Source organism: Eschrichtius robustus, chromosome 2, assembly GCF_028021215.1.
Source record: "Eschrichtius robustus isolate mEscRob2 chromosome 2, mEscRob2.pri, whole genome shotgun sequence".
NCBI lineage: Eukaryota > Metazoa > Chordata > Mammalia > Artiodactyla > Eschrichtiidae > Eschrichtius > Eschrichtius robustus.
In genome coordinates, this window is record NC_090825.1 from 170687483 (window position 1) to 170705386 (window position 17904).

Sequence of the window (17904 nt, forward strand, 5' to 3'; positions counted from 1 at the left end):
TTCTCCCTCTCATCCGAGCCCAGCCAAATCAGTTCCCAGCTCGCCCCCTGCTCTGCGCCCCCCTCTCTCTCCGGAACTTTCGTTCTCTTTTCGGTAACTGAATGATCCCATCTCTGTCTCTCGTTGGGGGCCATCCGCCACGGCGTGGGTGAGGAGGGGCCCGGGTCGCAGCGCGAGATATTAAACCATCAATCACCCGCCAACGCTGACTCCCTTGAGCTGGGGACCCTCCGCCGAGCTCGGCCCCTCTGTGAGCCCCGGGACCCAGAGGCAGCTGCAAGACAAGACTGGAGGGGGCTTCCCTGGTGGCGCAGCGGTTGAGAATCTGCCTGCCAATGCAGGGGACACGGGTTCGAGCCCTGGTCTGGGAAGATCCCACATGCCGCGGAGCGACTAGGCCCGTGAGCCACAACTACCGAGCTTGCGCGCCTGGAGCCTGTGCTCCGCAACAAGAGAGGCCGTGATAGCGAGAGGCCCGCGCACCGCGATGAAGAGTGGCCCCCGCTTACCACAACTAGAGGAAGCCCTCGCACAGAAACGAAGACCCAACACAGCCAGAAATAAAAAATTTTTAAAAAAAGACTGGAGGCCTGAGGACCCCATCAAGGTCCAACCTTGGAAGAAGCTCACAGACCTCACCCACCTGGATCTGCAGACAGGCGTCCCGGGTTCAGATCCAGAGCTCTCGTCAGCTTGGGCGAGACAATTCATCTCTCAGTTTCAAGTGAGTTTTCGCACCTGAAAAATGGAGATAACATTTTTGACGTCACTGGGGTTCACTGTGAAGGTTAAGTGAGTGAATAAGGAGGCAGATAAGATAGTCTTACGTAGGATTTGCTGCTATGACTTTTGTCCTGGTCCTGGCATAGACTGTGGATCATCTACTGGTGATAGAAATACAAGGCTTTTGGCTTTTGGGGAGATTGGATGGGGGTCACATCTGTGTCATCTCCCAGCTGGTGCCTCATCCAAGTCAGAATCGGAAATTAAAAAAAAAAAAAAAAAAAGGCCCTAGCAGAACCTTAAATATGATTGAGCAACCCGCATTTAGAGGTTCTCATTTCCGGTAACAAGGTTCAGCACTTCACACTGGCTCTTCCCTCTGCCTGGAATGCTCTTCCCCCACATAGCCATGTGACTGACTCCTAGTTGCCTGCTTCAGAACTTTGCTCAAACGTCACCTCCTCAGTGAGGTCACCCAGTTAAAACTGAAGGCAGTGTCCCTGCTTGCTCACACCCCTGCGGGTTTTATTTCTCTCTATAGCATGCACCACCACCTCAGGTACTGTAGGCCATGTTTGTTGGGTTTGTCTGTCTGCCCCACTGGAGTGTCAGCCCCAGGGCAGGGGTTTATTCATTCACCACCCAGCACAGCACCTGTCATGAAATAAACAACTCAGCAAATATTTGTGGAGTGAATGAATGAATGAATGAATTCCATTTAGCCATTCCCAGAGGGCCCCCAGGGCTGCTCTGGTCTGGGCCTGTCAGCAATCCTGGGTTTTCTGGGGAGTGGCGGGGTGGGATCAGCCATGTGCAGGGCCTCAACTAGTCCTCCATCTTTGCATGGATTGTTCCTTTTTTTATTCATGTGAAATTCGCCTAAAATAAAAGCAACAATTTTAAAGTATACAACTCAGTGACATTCATAATGTTGTGCAACCACCACCTGTATCTAGTTCCAGAACTTTTCATCATCCCAAAAGGAAACCTGTACCCATTAAAGCAGTCATTTCCCAATCTTCCCCTCCCACCCCCACAGCCCCTGGCAACCACCAATCTGCTTTCTGTCTCCATGGATTTACTTATTCTGGACATTTCATATAGATGGAATCACACAATATTCACTCTTCTATGCCTGGCTTCTTCCACTCAGCATGATATTTTCAAGTTTCATCCACATTGTAGCATGTGTCAGTACACCATTCCTTTTTATGGCTGAATAATATTCTATTGTACGGATGGACCACATTTGTTTATCCATTCATCTGTTAATGGACTTTTAGGGTGTTTGCACCTTTATTATGTGGATCTTTAAAAGGCACCCCTTCCTCTGGGCACATGAGAGGTGAGGCAAGGGGAACAGATGGTAACAGCCCTTGCTCACGCTTCTGTCAAGCACTCTTGTGCAGTGAGCAACCTACACAGCTGTTCATTGCAACCCTGTCTGTGTGTTGCATCATCTGAGCAGCCGGGAGGTAGGTGGCACTGTGAAGACCAAGTAATCAGGAGCTGTACCCCCTCACCTAGGTTTTCAGATGGCCAATCCCCAATCTCTGTGTCCCACTAACCCCTGTGGGAAATCTGCCAGGGAATTAAGCCACGCTGGGTGGTGCCCCAAACCCTCCTTTCCTGTTGCCCCCAGCTATACCCTCCTTGCCCCTCCAGACTCTGGGGACCCTTACCTCCTCTACCCCTCTGCAGGCCTTTCCACGTAGCCTGGAGTCCCACACCCGGGATTTGTTCCAACCCTCTCTCTGACTCTCCAGCACAGTGGCTATTTTTATTTTTCCTTCTTATTAAATTTCCAACTTCTGCAAACACCATGGCCCCTGCCTCTCCGCCCCCCACTCCCCCTTTCCCTCAGAGTGGATTTGATTCACTTGCGTTTTAGTAACAGATTTAAAAAAAAAACAAAAAAAACAAAAAAACGCAGCTGCCACCACACTCTGCTTTCTTGGAGGTTTAGGGAAACTAGAAGGAGGGGAAACTAGGCTTCAGGTTCCCTCTGGGGGTTTTAATTCGCCCTCCTCCCCACATCCGAGGACGTCTGGACCTTTCCACCACAGCCTGAAGGGGGAGGGGCGGGGCTGGGGAGTGAGGTTGGGCCCCTTGCTGGATTTGGGGGAATTTGATGGCTATCAGGCCTGTGCCTTCCCCCACTCAGTGCCCTGTCCCAAGGCGGAATCGCAAATTAAAAAAAGAAAACAAAGAAATCCGTATGGCGGTGCCGTCCCTGCCCCGCTCCCCAAGGAGGGGTGTAGAAGGTAGGGTGGGGAGTATGGGGCTGCCCTGGTGGGGCTCAGAAGTGAGGGCTTTGAAAACCTCCACGCCAGAGCCGGGGTTGCCCCGGCGCTCTCTCCCTTCGGATGGTTGGTGGGGGCCACGGAAGGTTCCAGGTTCCTGGACGCCACCTACCCTGGTCTGGCTCTCTCTCACCGCTTTTTCCACCTCAGGAGATGCTGGTCCGCGTTCCCCCCCCCACACACCCCGCCTCCCAGAGCTGAGAGCAAATTGCTTCTTCATGCCCCGGGGTGTTTTTCCCCCCAAATTCTCTGTGGCAGTCGCCACGGCAACCAAGAACCCAGCTGTACTTTATTTCCCCGGGATACAGGATGGGGTGGGGGTGTGGGACGGGGAAACAACTAGGTTGGTTCAGCAGGGACCTTTCTACCCTACTCCTCCCCCCTCTCTTGGTCCCCCGCCCCACCCCCACAGGGCTTGGTCCAGCCTTGGTCCACAGAGGCCAGGCTGCCTGTCTGGGTGGGTTGCTGGGCTGCGGTTCCCCCGGGTTCCCTCATCAGTTTGAGGAAGGTCCTTCATTTGGCCAGAGGGCTAAGGTTAAATAGTGCCCTGGTTCCCAGTGGAATTCCTTTCCCCTTCTTTTTCTCTTCCCTTTTCCTCTCCAGTCAACTAATCAGAGCTGGCTGGTATGGTTGCGTAGGTTGGACACTGCACAAGAGGGCACTGAGTGAGCTCAAGCCATGCTGCGAGTGCCCATTTCTCCTTTGCTCAGGGGGACCCTATGGACTAACCTCTGCCCTGACGTAGCTGACACCGACTCTCGAGTTCACTATTAGGAGAGCCAACTATGTCAATAAAAATTTCCGGTTCTGGTCACACCTCAAAACTGAGGAGGAGGGGAAGACTTGTCAGGAATTTGGGGTTTTGAACAACACAAGCTACAGATCCTTCAGGACCTTAGAGAGCAAACACGGGCAGGAGGAACTTCTAAAAGGACCAAGGCTGGGGTCAAGGACTGTAGACTGACTTGGGATGACCAGGGAGGGACCGGGAGTGATTATCAAAATCCCCCAGAGAAGTAAAGGAGCAGGTGTGGATTGACTGCTAAATGCGCCCAGCACTAAACCCCCATCATCTACTCTCTTTGCCTCCTCATTGGGTAGCTCCTCCCATCTGGAGGAGGAGCCTATTTCCACACCTCTTGAATCTGGGCTGGTCTTGTGACCTGCTTTGGCCAATCAAATGCCGCAGAAGTACAAGGGCCATTCTGAATCTGGGTCTCAAGAGATGCAGCACGTTTTTACTAGATGTCTGGAAAAAAAAAAAAAAACAACCTTGCCTCTGTCAGGTGACCAAAGCCGGGGCTAGCCTGCTGGAGGATGAGGGACATGGAGCAGAGACCTGTCGGCCCAGCTGAGGCCATCCTAGACCAGCCAAGCCCCAAACGTGTGGAGAGCCCAACATGGGTAAACAGCGTGCCTCCCCGGCTCACAGATGACCACAGACTAATGAATGAGCCCAGCCAAGACCCAAAGAACGGTCCAGCTGACCCATGGACTGTGGAGCCATAATTAATGCTGATTGTCTAAGCCGCTGGATTTGGGGATTGTTTGTTACATAGCATAATGGGCAATAGCTAACTGACACGGGGTCTGACTGGCACACATGTGCATTGGGCACACGTTGCCCCTCCTCAGGAAAGAGCTGGACTCAAATCCTGGGGAACTCTCGTTTTGGTTGCCGTTTTCTTCACTTCCTTATGAATTCTTCGCCGTTCCTTCATTACTTGACATCTCCCTGATTGCATCCCCTCTCTCTCTTGCTTCCATTTAGCCTCCTGGCTGATCCTCATACTTTCCAAGCTTGTTCCCACCCCCAGGGCCTTTGCACCTGCTGCTCCCATGCCTGGAACCCTCTTCCCCCAGATCTTCACGTGGGTCCCTCCCTTGCCTCCTTAGGTCTCTGCTCACACGTCCACTCCTCTGAGAGGCCCTTCCTCGCACAGAAAAGTATGCTGCCCTCTGATCCCTCACCAGCCCTTTCCTTTAATTTTTGTTGTTGTTACTCACAGCTCTTATTGCTACCTGAAATTGTATCCTTCCCTTCCCTGTCTCACTTCCCCATGCACCTCCTGGTCACCTCCCAAGTAAACTACTCAAATCCTTGTCTCAAGGTCAGCCTAACCTAATCTAAGACAGCTAGAGAAGATTCTAGATTTGGAGCAAGCACACCCAGTGGTGCTGGGTACCTTCTGTTGCTCCCACCAGAAGCCACTTCACGTCCAGCTGTGTCACATTTAGGGATGCAAAGGTAGACCCGGGGCTTCAGATGGGGGCAAAAGAGCCCTCCAGGAATACATTCCTCATCTGCCTTTCCCCTAATGATTTCACCATCCATGGATGATTGTGTCCCAGATCCATGTTTTCATTACCAGTTGCAAAATAGTGCTATTTCCAGTCTATCGGTGCACTCACTTATGCATCTGTCTTCTCCACCGGGCTGGAAACCTCACGTTGCCAGCGACAGAGCCACTGGATACCAAGGAAACATTAGCTAAAAGAATTTGAATTCAGGAGATGGAGCCCGTTGGAAAAGAAAAATGAAACAAATAGGTATTCATCGTTTAGGGCAAAAAAACATGGCACCACTCCTCCTGCTTCTGGGATCAAAGACTGCCCAACTCCAACCTCCTCTGGACTCCAGGCTTGGCCAAAAGTCCCAGGACACAGCCTGGCCCTTGGCCCGCCTCCACCACTAACATCATCCCGTGGATGGACTCGGGAATCGAAGGGGGCTTTGGGGAGAAGAAAGATAGTTTGTCTGTAGGTATCAACATTGCTTTCCTTTAAAATAAAATGTTTTTATTTTAAACCTCCCCACAATTCAAACATTTTTCTTATTATCTTGTGCTGAGGGAAAAAATTAATAACACGGTGCAATATAAAATACTAAATTAAAGGCATTTTGGAACCAGCAATTATTTCATAAGCTTCTCTTTTATTGCTGCGCTAATGTGCCTAATTGCTGTCTTAATGAGGACATTAATTTCTTGCTAATGTGATGTTATTATAGAAATTGCAGTCAGTCTCTTAAAAAGGGGAAAGTGCCGGAAAGCTGTCCCATGAGGCAGGGGTTCTGGTCACCCTGGGGCTGAGGGGCAAACGAGAGGGGAGGAGATGACGCTGGAACCCAGGCTGGGGGCAGGGGCGCGTGGGAGCCAAGAAAGGGGGAAGGCAGGGGTGTCTCGCCTGTAGTGAGCAGTCTGGAGAGGCCCTGGTCACAGAACCAGCTGTTGCCATGCCTGGGGACTTGGGAGGTGAGACCGACTAGGGGAAAATGTTAGAATAATAGTAAAACCTAAAACATCAGTGGCAGGCACTCTTGGTGTATTTTATATCTTAATCCTTGCAACAACCCTGTGAAATAGATAGCATCATTATCTCCATTTCATGGATGGGGAAAACTGAAGCACAGAGAGGTTAAGCAACTTACTCAAGGTCACACAGCTAGTAAATGATGGAGATGTGACTTGAATCCAGCTCCTCTGGTTTAACCACTGAGTTATGCTGCCTCTCGGTCAGTGCCCCACCGCCATCAATGATGTTAATAATCTCAAACATTTATTGAGAGTTTATTCTGTGCCAGCACTACACCAAGCCCCTCCCACAACAGATCAGGGCGGGTTCCTTTCAGAAGAGTGCGAGGTCAAGCCACATCTGCACGCTGCCTGATACAACAGGAAGGACAAGGCTGGGGGCTGGGGCTGCACCCCCCACAGGAACAGGACATCCACTGTAGGGGGAGAGACCTCAGGGACCAGGGAGGAGAAATTTCTCTGTCCTGAGTTGCACCTTCTGGCAGGTTCCTATGCTGGGTCAGAGTAGGCTCTGAAAGCAGTGGGTCTGGGTTAGAATTCTAGCCTTCCCACCTCTTGTATGACCTTGGGTGTGTAGCTGACCCTCTCTGTGCCTCAGTTTCTCGTTTATTTATTTATTTATTGGGCTGTGTTGGGTCTTAGTTGCGGCACGTGGGATCTTCGTTGTGACATGCGGGATCTTTCGTTGTGGCGTGTGGGCTTCTCTCTAGTTGTGGCGCGTGGGCTCTAGAGTGCACGGGCTCAGTAGTTGCAACGCGTGGGTTTAGTTGCCCTGTGGCATGCGGGATCTTAGTTCCCTGACCAGGGATTGAATCCACGTCCCCTGCATTGGAAGGCGGATTCTTAACCATTGGACCACCAGGGAAGTGCCAGTTTCTCATCTATTGATCAGGGATAACAATGGAACTTACTTCGGAAGACTGTTTTGAGATTAAGCAAATTCAAATATTGCATCGGTCAGAGTAAGTACACCCCAGCGGCTGTAACAAGCAATCCCCAAGTCCCAGCGACCTAACACACTCCAGGCTTATTTCTCACTCACATGGCAGATGACTCTGCTCCACTTGCAAACCCCGCCTCCCTGTGAGCTGTGGTACCACCTCCTTCTAGCACCTCAGAACCTTCCATGTGACTCTCTCTGTACAGTCAGGAGGTGACAAAGGCAAAGAGAGCATGAAGAAGGAGGAAAGCGTGGGAAGTTTTGGAGGCCTGAATGTAGAGTGTTCAGAGGCCACTTCCACCAACGCTTGACAGAAGCAGATCGGGATGAAGATGAGGAATGAGTGTGAGGGTAAAGCAGCCCAGGTGGGCACCCTAGTGTCTCCCAAAGTTCACCCACTCACCTGCATTTTCAGCACACCACCTTGTCAAGCACACAGCCAACACAGCCTGATGGATTCACCTGGTAAAAACACAGCAAGCCATTTAAAAATTCTGAGTTTATTGCTTACGTGAACGGTGAAAGGAGGAGAAGCCCCCCTATAGCCTGTATCCCACATTCCAAAAAAAAAGATAAGAATGAAACGAAAGGATGCTGATTCGCTGAGGTTCAAGCCTTTGCTGGCATGGCCTATGGGAATACGTGCAAAGTCACCCAGGTGCCATGGTGGAGACATGCTCCTGTTTAATGTGTCAAAGTGGCTGGGCCATGGTGCCCAGATATTTCATCAAACATTATTTGGGATGTTTCTGTGAGGGTGTTTTTTGGATGAGATTAACGTTTAAATCAGATTACCCTTCATAATGTGGGTGGGCCTCAGCCAATCAGTTGAAGGCTTTAAGAGAACAAAGATGATGTTCCCCGAGCAAGAAGAAATGCCTCTTCACACTTTTTAAATTTTATTTACAAAATTGACTTTACTTTGTTTTAAGCTTAAACTAATTCACACATGAAAGGAACTTTCAGGGCCATGAACAGAAAACCACCATGAGTGGCCACAGATACAAAGTAAGTGTAAAATAAACATAATGAAAGCTAGAGTGTTGTCAAACTCTTCCTAGGGACAGAAAGTGTCCTGGGTCTCCAGAGGCCCTGAGCAATCATTCTCTTCTATGGGCCTCAGTTTTCTCATCCATAAAGTAGGGGCAATGAGTAGATGCAGACTAGAGAGACAATTTAGAAAGTTCTGCTGTATTAGGGTTCCCCAGAGAAACAGAAGCAACAGGATGCGTGTGTGTGTGTGTGTGTGTGTGTGTGTGTCTGTGTCTGTGTATGGAGAGAGAGAGAGAGAGAGGGAGTGAGTTAGTTTATGAAATTGGCTCATGCAATTGTGGAGGCTGGCAAGTCCAAACTCTGTAGGGGAAGCCAGGAGGCTGGAGATCCAGGGAAGAGTTGCAGTTCAAGTCCAAAGGCAGTCTGCTGGCAGAATTCCTTCTTGCTCGGGGAATGTCAGTCTTTGGTCTCTTAAGGGCTTCAACTGATTGGATGAGGCCCACCCACATTATGGAGGATAATCTGATTTCCACAAAGTCCACTGATTTAAATGTTAATCTCATCCAAAAAACACCCTCACAGAAACATCCCAAATAATGTGTGATGAAATATCTGGGCACCATGGCCCAGCCAAGTTGACACATAAAATTAGCCATCACATCTGCTCAGCTACAAACTCTGTTATCTATTATGGTGCAGCTATTGTGGTTGGTGCTATTTCTATGTCCCCTTGGCTCATATTCTCCTGTGTTTCTCTGCCTGAGGCATACAAGCAGATGGGGCCTGCAGGCAGGAAGTGATTGGAGCTGCCACTCCCAGAAAAGACTGTCACCAACAGGAGACAGAATTTTGGAGGATAAATACTTCAGCTCCTTCCCCCACGGTGGAATGACTTTGAAGTAGGTGCTCTCTGCTGCCTCCTAGAGGTCCCAGTGGAACTGCACCCCAGTTGCCCACATTGGGAACCCGCTCAACCACACACCCTGGACTGGCTTCCTTCCCTTCCCTGCCTCACTCCCCGTCTCTCCCACCCGTGTTTCTTGGAATCACCTTGCAAATTAAACTTCTTGCACCTAAGTCCCTGTCTCAGGGTCTGCTTCGGGGGAACCCAGCCTAAGACCTACAGGATTCCCACTGTAAGCTCTTTCCCACCACTGTAGCAACGAAGTATAAGTGAGAGAATGAAGTGAATTTCTTTTCTCAGAAAAGCAATACACACTCATGATAAAAGGAAAAGGTATTCGAGCCCTGTCGAATGAGGAGCATGTCGAATTCAGCCTCCCTCTGTGCTGCCCCCTTCACCTTGATACAGCTCTGGTAAGGCCTGCTGGGTGTATCCACCCAACATTTTGTATTCACACGCCAACATCTGTATGAACAGTCTCTCTTTTCCTTTCACAAATGGGAATCGTTGCAGACGCACTGTTCCACACTTGCTTTTTCTCCAGTTAATTATATACCCTGGACACCCTCCCCAAATTGGCCCATCCAGAACCGCCTCATTCTGCTTAATGACTGCAGACTATTGGAAGATGTGCTTTAAAAGAAATAAAGGACTTTTCTGGAATGTTCTGCCTGGAAGTCCCAGACCTGAACTAATGAGATGGGAAACCACACTCCAATTCCTCCCAGGTTTTCTGTCCTGGGAACTGCATGGTCTCTGGCTGGCCCCACCTGAACGGGACAGACAGACTGTGTCTGGGTCTGGGTGAGAGGGTCTCAGGCTCCTGCTCCAGCCGCCAACAGGCCGTGGAGAAAAAAAGCCAAACCAAACCCTAGAGCCAAGTGTCAGCTCTGCGGACCTCGTCAACGTGGGCACTCGGAGTCTTTTCCTGGCCTTACCCACCCCTGACTCACAACAATCTAGGGGGGGTGCAGGAAGCCCAATCCATTTCCATGTTGAGTGGTCAGGTGATTCAGAGCGCTGGCCCTAATTGGTCCAGATCCATCTGGCGTTCCCTTCCCCTCACTGATGATCGGTCAGGCACAGCATCTGAGGCTGTGGGTGCCCTGCAACATCCACTCAGCGCTCGATGTTCTAGCACAAGGGTGGGCAAAGTCCTGCCCACCACCTGTCTTTGCAAATAAAGTTTTATTGGCACTCAGCTGTGCTCGTGTTTTATATATTGTCTATGGCTGCTTTTGCACTGAAATAGCAGAGTTGAACAGTTGTGACAGAAAACCGAAGAGCCGAAAATCTTTCCTATCTGGACCTTTATAGAGTATGCTGACCCCTGGGCAAGTGTATGTTGACAACACTCTTTTTTTTTTTTTTTAATTTTTTATATTTTGGCCACGCTGCCTAGTTCCCCAACCAGGGATCGAACCCAGGCCCCAGCAGTGAGAACCAGGAGACAACCTGACTCTGAACTTGTTGTTCAATTAGATGGTGACTATTGTTTATGTTGGCTTGAGTGGTGAGTTTTCTTCTTCCTTTATGATAGAGGGTGAGACCTGGAGTGGGAGGGGGATACTCATTCTACTGGGGTAAACACTGGGCTATCACCCTTCTGGCTGGATACGGTCAGAGGAGAAGTCTTTGCAGCAGCAAAATCATTTTTGTTTGCACATATGAGAACCCTTGCCATAATTAATTTAAAAGGGAGAAGACTCTGACTCATACAGCTGAAAAGCACAACGGTAGTATAACTTCAGGCATGGCTGGATCCAGGCACTCAGATGATGTCACCAGGAGTCCGGTTCTGTCCATCTCTTAAATCATATTACCTGTGTTAGCCTCTCTCTCTCAGTCAAGTTCTCGACAAAGTGGTGGCAAGATGGTCCCACTTGTCCTGACTTACATCCTAACAACTTGCTAACCCTAGCAGACAAAACACATCTGTTTCCCAACAATTGCAGCAAACACCTAAGTGCGGACTCTCATTCATCCACCTTGGGTCACAGGTCCATCCCTGAACCAATCTGGAGGGATGGAGTGTTCTGATTGACCGATCTTGGACCACATGCTTGTTAATAGAAGTGAGGGGAATTCAAGCCTGCCATGGTGTTCCACATTGACCAAAAGTGGTTTAGAGGTGGTTCCTCAAAGCAAAACTGTAGAAAAGGAAAGCGATGCCGGGAAGGCAAAAGCATCAGACTTCTATGAGCCTAGACTCAGTGTAGGCTGGTAATTGAAACAGAAGGGGCAGTCAGCCCAGAGCATCATGACCTTGAACAAGTGAAGTCTGGACATAACCTCTCTATCTGACTCTTGTCTCTTACATAATGATGTTTACACAGGATACTGTGTAGGAAGATTTGTGCATATTGTTCAGGACATCAGAGTCAGAGAGAGGGAGGTAGATACTGTGGGGATAGGAATGGAGGAGCTAGGTAAGGACCCAAGGGGCTAGCATGGAGGAGAGGGCTGATGCCACATTAGTCTGGCACTAGCCATGATGCTATAACAAAGAGGCCCCAAAATTCAGTGGCTACAACAAGATGAGCGTTTATTTCTTTTTTTAAAATTTTTATTGGAGTATAGTTGATTTACAATGTTGTGTTAGTTTCTGCTGTACAGCAAAGTGAATCAGTTATACATATACATATAACCCCTCTTTTTTAGATTCTTTTCCCATATAGGTCATTACAGAGTACTGGGTAGAGTTCCCTGTGCTATGCAGTAGGTCCTTATTAGTTATCTATCTTATATGTAGTAGTGGGTATATGTCAACCCCAATCTCCTAATTTATCCCCCTACCACTTTCCCCCCTAGTAACCATAAATTTGTTTTCTACATCTGTGACTCTATTTCTGTTTTGTAAATATAGAAATGATCCCTGGAAGTATAATCTTTGAGAGGTTATTTCTTACTCATGTAAGCATCAGGGGTTGGTGGTCCAGGGCTAGTGAGACAGCTTTGCCCCTCACATCACTTGTGGATTTCCTCTGGGGTTCCCAGGGGAACCAGGAAAAAGGAAGTAGAGGACAAAAGCTTCCTTCAAAGGACATACCTGGGAGTTGCACAAATCACTTATGCTCACAACCCATAGGCTAGAACTTAGTCACATGGTCACACTTACCTATAAGGGAGACTTGGAAATATAGTCTCTAACAGGAAAGCCTAGTGCCCAGCTAAAACTCAGGACACTCTAATACAAAAAGGAAAAAGAGGAGAATGAATGCCAGAGGCAACTAGAATTTCACCCTGCTGGGTGGATCTGTTCCATCTGGGAGTGGGACCTGCCACCTGGGACCATTGGCCCCATGTAGAGGGAAAGGGCCATCCCCAGTCTATACCCCATATGCTCTCTCCATGTATGCAAATTATGCAATTACCTTATTTATTATAATTTATTTCAAAATTTACTTGTTTTTATTTTAAAAAAACTTATTATTATTTATTTGTCACTTTATTTATGTTTTGACCAGAGCTGAACAGGATAACATGGATAAAATACCTGGCACTTAGTAGGCTCTCATGAAATATGGCAACTACAAAGCCATGGTCTCACCAAACCTGTTTCCTCTACCTATACACACAGGAAGACTACATTTCCCAACTTCTCCTGTGGCTGGGCTGGGTCATATGGCTGAGTTCTGGCCAATGGGATACAGAGAAAGTAATTGTTCTTCATCAAGGATAGGACCCTCTCATTAGGTGTAAGCCTATCAGCCAGTCAGATGTGAAGGATGCAGGAGAGGACTCTGAACCTCTGGGGGTGGGGAGGAGACAGTGTCTCTCTACTTCCATATCCTCATCTATAAAATAGAATAATAACAGCCTCTACCTCATAAGGCTATTTCAAGGATCCAGTGAAATGAATTAATATTTGAAAATTGAAATTAATTCATTTCACTATTCCTTCATCTCACTGATAATTGAAAAGTGAAATGAATTCATCTCAATTAAAGGAATTCGTATTTGAAAAATGCTTAGATTAACAGGGAGTTAAGAGCTATATGTGTGTTCAACATATTTAAAAATGTATAATTTGATAAACAAGCACCTATATACTTGCAACCCTGGTTAAGAAATAGAGCATGACTGATCACTAAGACACTGATGAAAAAAAGACCTAAATTACACAAATTTGTCATTACTAAATTGTGATAAATGCCTCAGAAGAAAAGGATGGGGAACTAAGAGAATAGCCTCGGTGGCTAATTTAGATTGGGAGGGAAGCTGGGAAAAGCGTCATCAAAAAATCTACAAACAATAAATGCTGGAGAGGGTGTGGAGAAAAGGGAACCCTCCTACACTGTCGGTGGAAATGTAAATTGGTACAGCCACTACGGAGAACAGTATGGACATTCCTTAGAAAACTAAAAATAGAGCTACCATATGATCCAGCATTCCCACTCCTGGCCATATGTCTAGAGAAAACCATAATTCGAAAAGATACATGCACCCCGATGTTCAATGCAGCACTATTTACAATAGCCAGGACATGGAAGCAACCTAAGTGTCCATCAACCAAGGAATGGATAAAGAAGATGTGGTACATATATATAATGGACTATTACTCAGCCATAAAAAAAGAATGAAATAATGCCATTTTGCAGCAACATGGATGGACCTAGAGTTTGTCATACTGAGTGAAGTAAGTCAGACAGAGAAGGACAAATATCATATGATATCAGTTGTATGTGGAATCTAAAAAAAGAGTACAAATGAACCTATTTATAAAACAGAAATTGAGTCACAGATGTAGAAAACAAACTTATGGTTACCAGGGGGTAAGGTGGGGGGAGGGATAAACCGGAGATTGGGATTGACATATACACACTACTACGTATAAAATAGATAACTAATAAGGACCTACTGTATAGCACAGGGAACTCTACTCAATACTCTGTAATGGTCTATATGGGAAAAGAATCTAAAAGAGAGTGGATATATGTATATATATAACTGATTCACTTTACTGTACACTTGAAACTAGCATAACATTGTAAATCAACTATACTCCAATAAAAAAAGAATAAAAAAGACTTTGCATTTGAGCTGAGTAAGAGGATGTGGAAGTTAGCTGGTGAAGAATGGAGGGTGTAGCCTTCAGAGGAGTGACAACGAGTAGAAGGCCGGGAGATGGGCTAACATGTGGCATATTCAAGGAAAATGGCCTGAGAGCCACAAGGAGGGGAGAGTGGCAGAGAGCTGGGGTGGAAAAGGCCAGCAGAGGCCAAAAGGTTAGGTTGGACTTTATTCTAAAAGCCACAGGGAGTCATAAAGGCCTTTGGTCTGATTTACATGTTAAGAAGATGGCTCTTCCACTAGCGTCCCACACAATGGCAGACGGAGGGTATATATGATAAAACCACTTCAGAAAACGTTTCATTACATCTACTAAAGCTGAATATTCCCCTCCTTCATTGACCAAGCAGTTTTGCTCCTGGATAAATAGCTCCAAACTGGAAACTACCCAAATACCCATAAGAGTAGAATGGACAGATTAATTGTGGTGTAGAAAAGAGCAAACCATTGCTACCTGCACCAACACGGATGGATCTTGCAAACTTAATACTGAAGAAAAGAAGCAAATACAAAAGAAGACACACTGTCTGATTCCATTTATATGAAGTTCTCGAACAGGCGAAACTATTCTGTGATGATAGAAATTGGGGAAATGGTTATCCTTGGACAAGGAGGTAGTGGCTGAAGGGAACATGTGGTGGGGGGGGGGCATCTCCTGGGACTGGGAATGTTCTATTCTTGATCTGGTGCTGGTAACACAGGAGTATTCATTTCATGAAGATTTATCAAGCTGTATGCTTATGATACGCATGCTGTGCAGTATGTTTTTTATGCTCCAATAAGAAAGGGTTTTTTTTCAGTTAAAAAAACAAAAATGGCTATGGTCACTTTAAGGAAAAAGGATGGGGAGGGGCTTCTATTTGCTCACTGAAGCAGGAGGGGAAGGTGGAAGGTAGGATACAGGCAGTGCTGGACCTGGCTTGTATGCGCCCATCACTTTCCAACACTCTGTTCAGTGACATCACATTGGTAGCTTGAAATCAGCCATGGTGGGAGTATTTACACCATGCAAATTGACAGATGCTGCAAAATCAGGGCTTTTTTGATTTTTAATTAAGAGCCAGTTTACCATAGAAAACAAACTTACAGTTACCAAAGGGGAAAGAGGGGGGAGAGGGATAAATTTGGAACTTGGAATTAACAGAGTTAAACTAATTTTTTAAAAAAGAGCCACTCACTACATCACTGGATGTAGGTAACAGGATGGGTGTGGCAAAGGCATGCTTTCAGCCAACTCTATTTGTGCTCTGTCATGCTAGCCCCTGACAGAAATCTGAGGGCAAAAAGCTGAACAAGACTCACAGAGATGGTCCCCACAGAGCTCATAGATTGTTGGGGGAAAGAGACAAATAAATCTACTCAACAAAATAATACTCAGTAGGAGTTCCAGGAGAGTTCTGCTTTGGGCAATTTCTGAGTAGAGTTTTGCAGGATGAATAGGAGCTTTCCACAATAGTAGGAGGGCAGGCCAGGCAGAGGGAAAAGCATGTATAAAGGCTTGGAGTTTTTAAAGGGTACGTCAGGTTCTCGGAACAGTAACCAATAATTGTAGTGCAGAGGGTGTGAACTGGTCGAAACCAGCTCACAGATGTGCTTTGTTTTAAGAAATGTTTGGATTGATTGCCAAGATCTAAATAGTTAATGATTCTGTATAAAAATCCAGATTTCTGGCTTTTCTACAAAAATCAGAAAATCTGGGGACTTCCCAGGTGGTCCAGTGGTTAAGAATCTGCCTGCCAATGCAGGGGACACGGGTTTGATCCCTGGTCCAGGAAGATCCCACATGCCGCGGAGCAACTAAGCCCGCACACCACAACTACTGAGCCCTGGCTCTAGAGCCCACGCGCTGCAACTACTGAGCCTGTGCGCCACAACTACTGAAGCCTGCGCACTCTAGGGCCTGTGTGCCGCAACTACTGAGCCCGCGTGCTGCAACTACTGAAGCCCGTGCGCCTAGAGCTTGTGCTCTGCAGTAAGAGAAGCCACCGCAATGAGAAGCCCGCGCACCTCAAGGAAGAGTAGCCCCCGCTCGCCACAACTAGAGAAAGCCCACGTGCAGCAATAAAGACCCAGCACAGCCAAAAATAAATAAATACATACATAAATACATAAACAAATAAAAGAAAATCTGGGAACTCTGGGCCTGCATTCCCACAAGGCATGACAGAAATGTGTTCTCCAGTTTTCCCCAGTCCCCACCACTCCCTGTTGTCTCCCAACACTGTGGCCGAGGACCCGTTACCATTTTACCATCTTGCTCACAGCATTGGCTGCTTTCCCTACAGTAGAGCAAAATCTAGCCATACTCATGTCTCCATTTAAAAAGGGAAAATTCTTAAAATCCAGGACAACGTGCTTCTCACCCTCAATTGGCTTTATCCCTTGTCTTTCCTGCCCAGTGGCTTCTGTAGATGTTTTGAGTTTGTCATCCCTGATGTAGCATCAGGACATAAAGCTGGGTCACAGTGGTTTTATGTGCCAGCTCAGAAGTGTGGATTTTGTCCTTTAGGCTATGGGGAACGATTGAAAAATTTTTATTCAATTATTCAACTAATAGTTTGTAGCAGAAGCTATTGATGCCCAATTCATATCCTTCCGGCCTCACCATTTCAACAGGCTCCTGCTGCCGTCCAGCTGCCGCTGTCTGCAGCAGCTCTTGGCCAGTGGGCTTTCTCCAAAGCTTTTGAAGGCTTCTCTGCCCCGAGCATGGTGGGCTGAAAGCGCCAGGCAGTGATCTCCCTACCCCAGGAGCACCTCTCAACATAATGGGAGTTGGTGGACAAATGCGCCACGCTTCTCACCTCTGGGCAGTGTCCTTCACTACTTCCCAGAGGTCCCTGGTACGGCTGAGCTTCAGTCACCCACAGCGACTGAGTGACACACCATCACCAGCTGTTTCCCTTCCCTTCTCCCCCACAGCTGTTTCCTGGGCTCACCTCCTAGATAAACTACTTGCCTTTGAATCATTAGCTCAGACTCTGCTTCTGAGAAACCCAAACTAAAACCTAGTTATTAAGCAGGTGTTCTGTGCTGGAGAACAAAGAGGACAGTTTCTGTTCTTGGGGACCTTACATTGTAGCTGTAGACGAGACAGCCCACAAATAAGGAAATGAGTGATATCTATCTATCTATATGTATATCTATATGTATACATATATAGGGAATTTTAGGTGGCTACATGAGAAGAGAATAAAAATAGAGTAGGGTGCAGTGGTTTTAAAATATGTCCCCCCACACCCATTTCGCCCATGGGTGAAGGTAGTCAAAAGGTATAAACTTCTAGTTATAAGGTAAATAACTCCTGGGGATGGAGTGCCCAGCATGGTGACCATAGTCAACAATAACATATTGTATATTTGAAAGTTGCTAAGAGCGTAGATCTTAAAAGTCCCCCCACCCCAAACACACACACACAAATTGTAACTTGTGTGGTGATGGATGTTAACGGAATTATTTTGGTGGTCATTTTGTAGAATATACAATATCAAATCATTATGCTGTATACCTAAAACTAATACAATATATGTCAATTATATCTCAACTTGAAAATTTAAAAACAAATAAGTAAATAAAATATGCCCACAATACTTTGACACTCTTCCTTTCAAAAAATGGAGCCCCATCCACCCCTGCACCCCATCTTGAGTGTTGGCT

The 17904-nt window shown here is 47.1% G+C and overlaps 1 long non-coding RNA gene across 1 annotated transcript in view; it reads right to left on the reverse strand.

Annotated features, from left to right (window-relative positions):
* Positions 1-649: 649 nt before the first annotated feature.
* The window catches only part of LOC137758859 (uncharacterized), a 41561-nt gene continuing 24306 nt past the window's right edge, over positions 650-17904 (reverse strand). Inside the window, exons 2-3 of the long non-coding RNA XR_011073034.1 lie at positions 7684-7742; positions 650-738 (exon numbers count right to left, since the gene is read on the reverse strand). This is a non-coding gene — a long non-coding RNA (uncharacterized lncRNA). The remainder of the gene's footprint in view (positions 739-7683; positions 7743-17904) is intronic.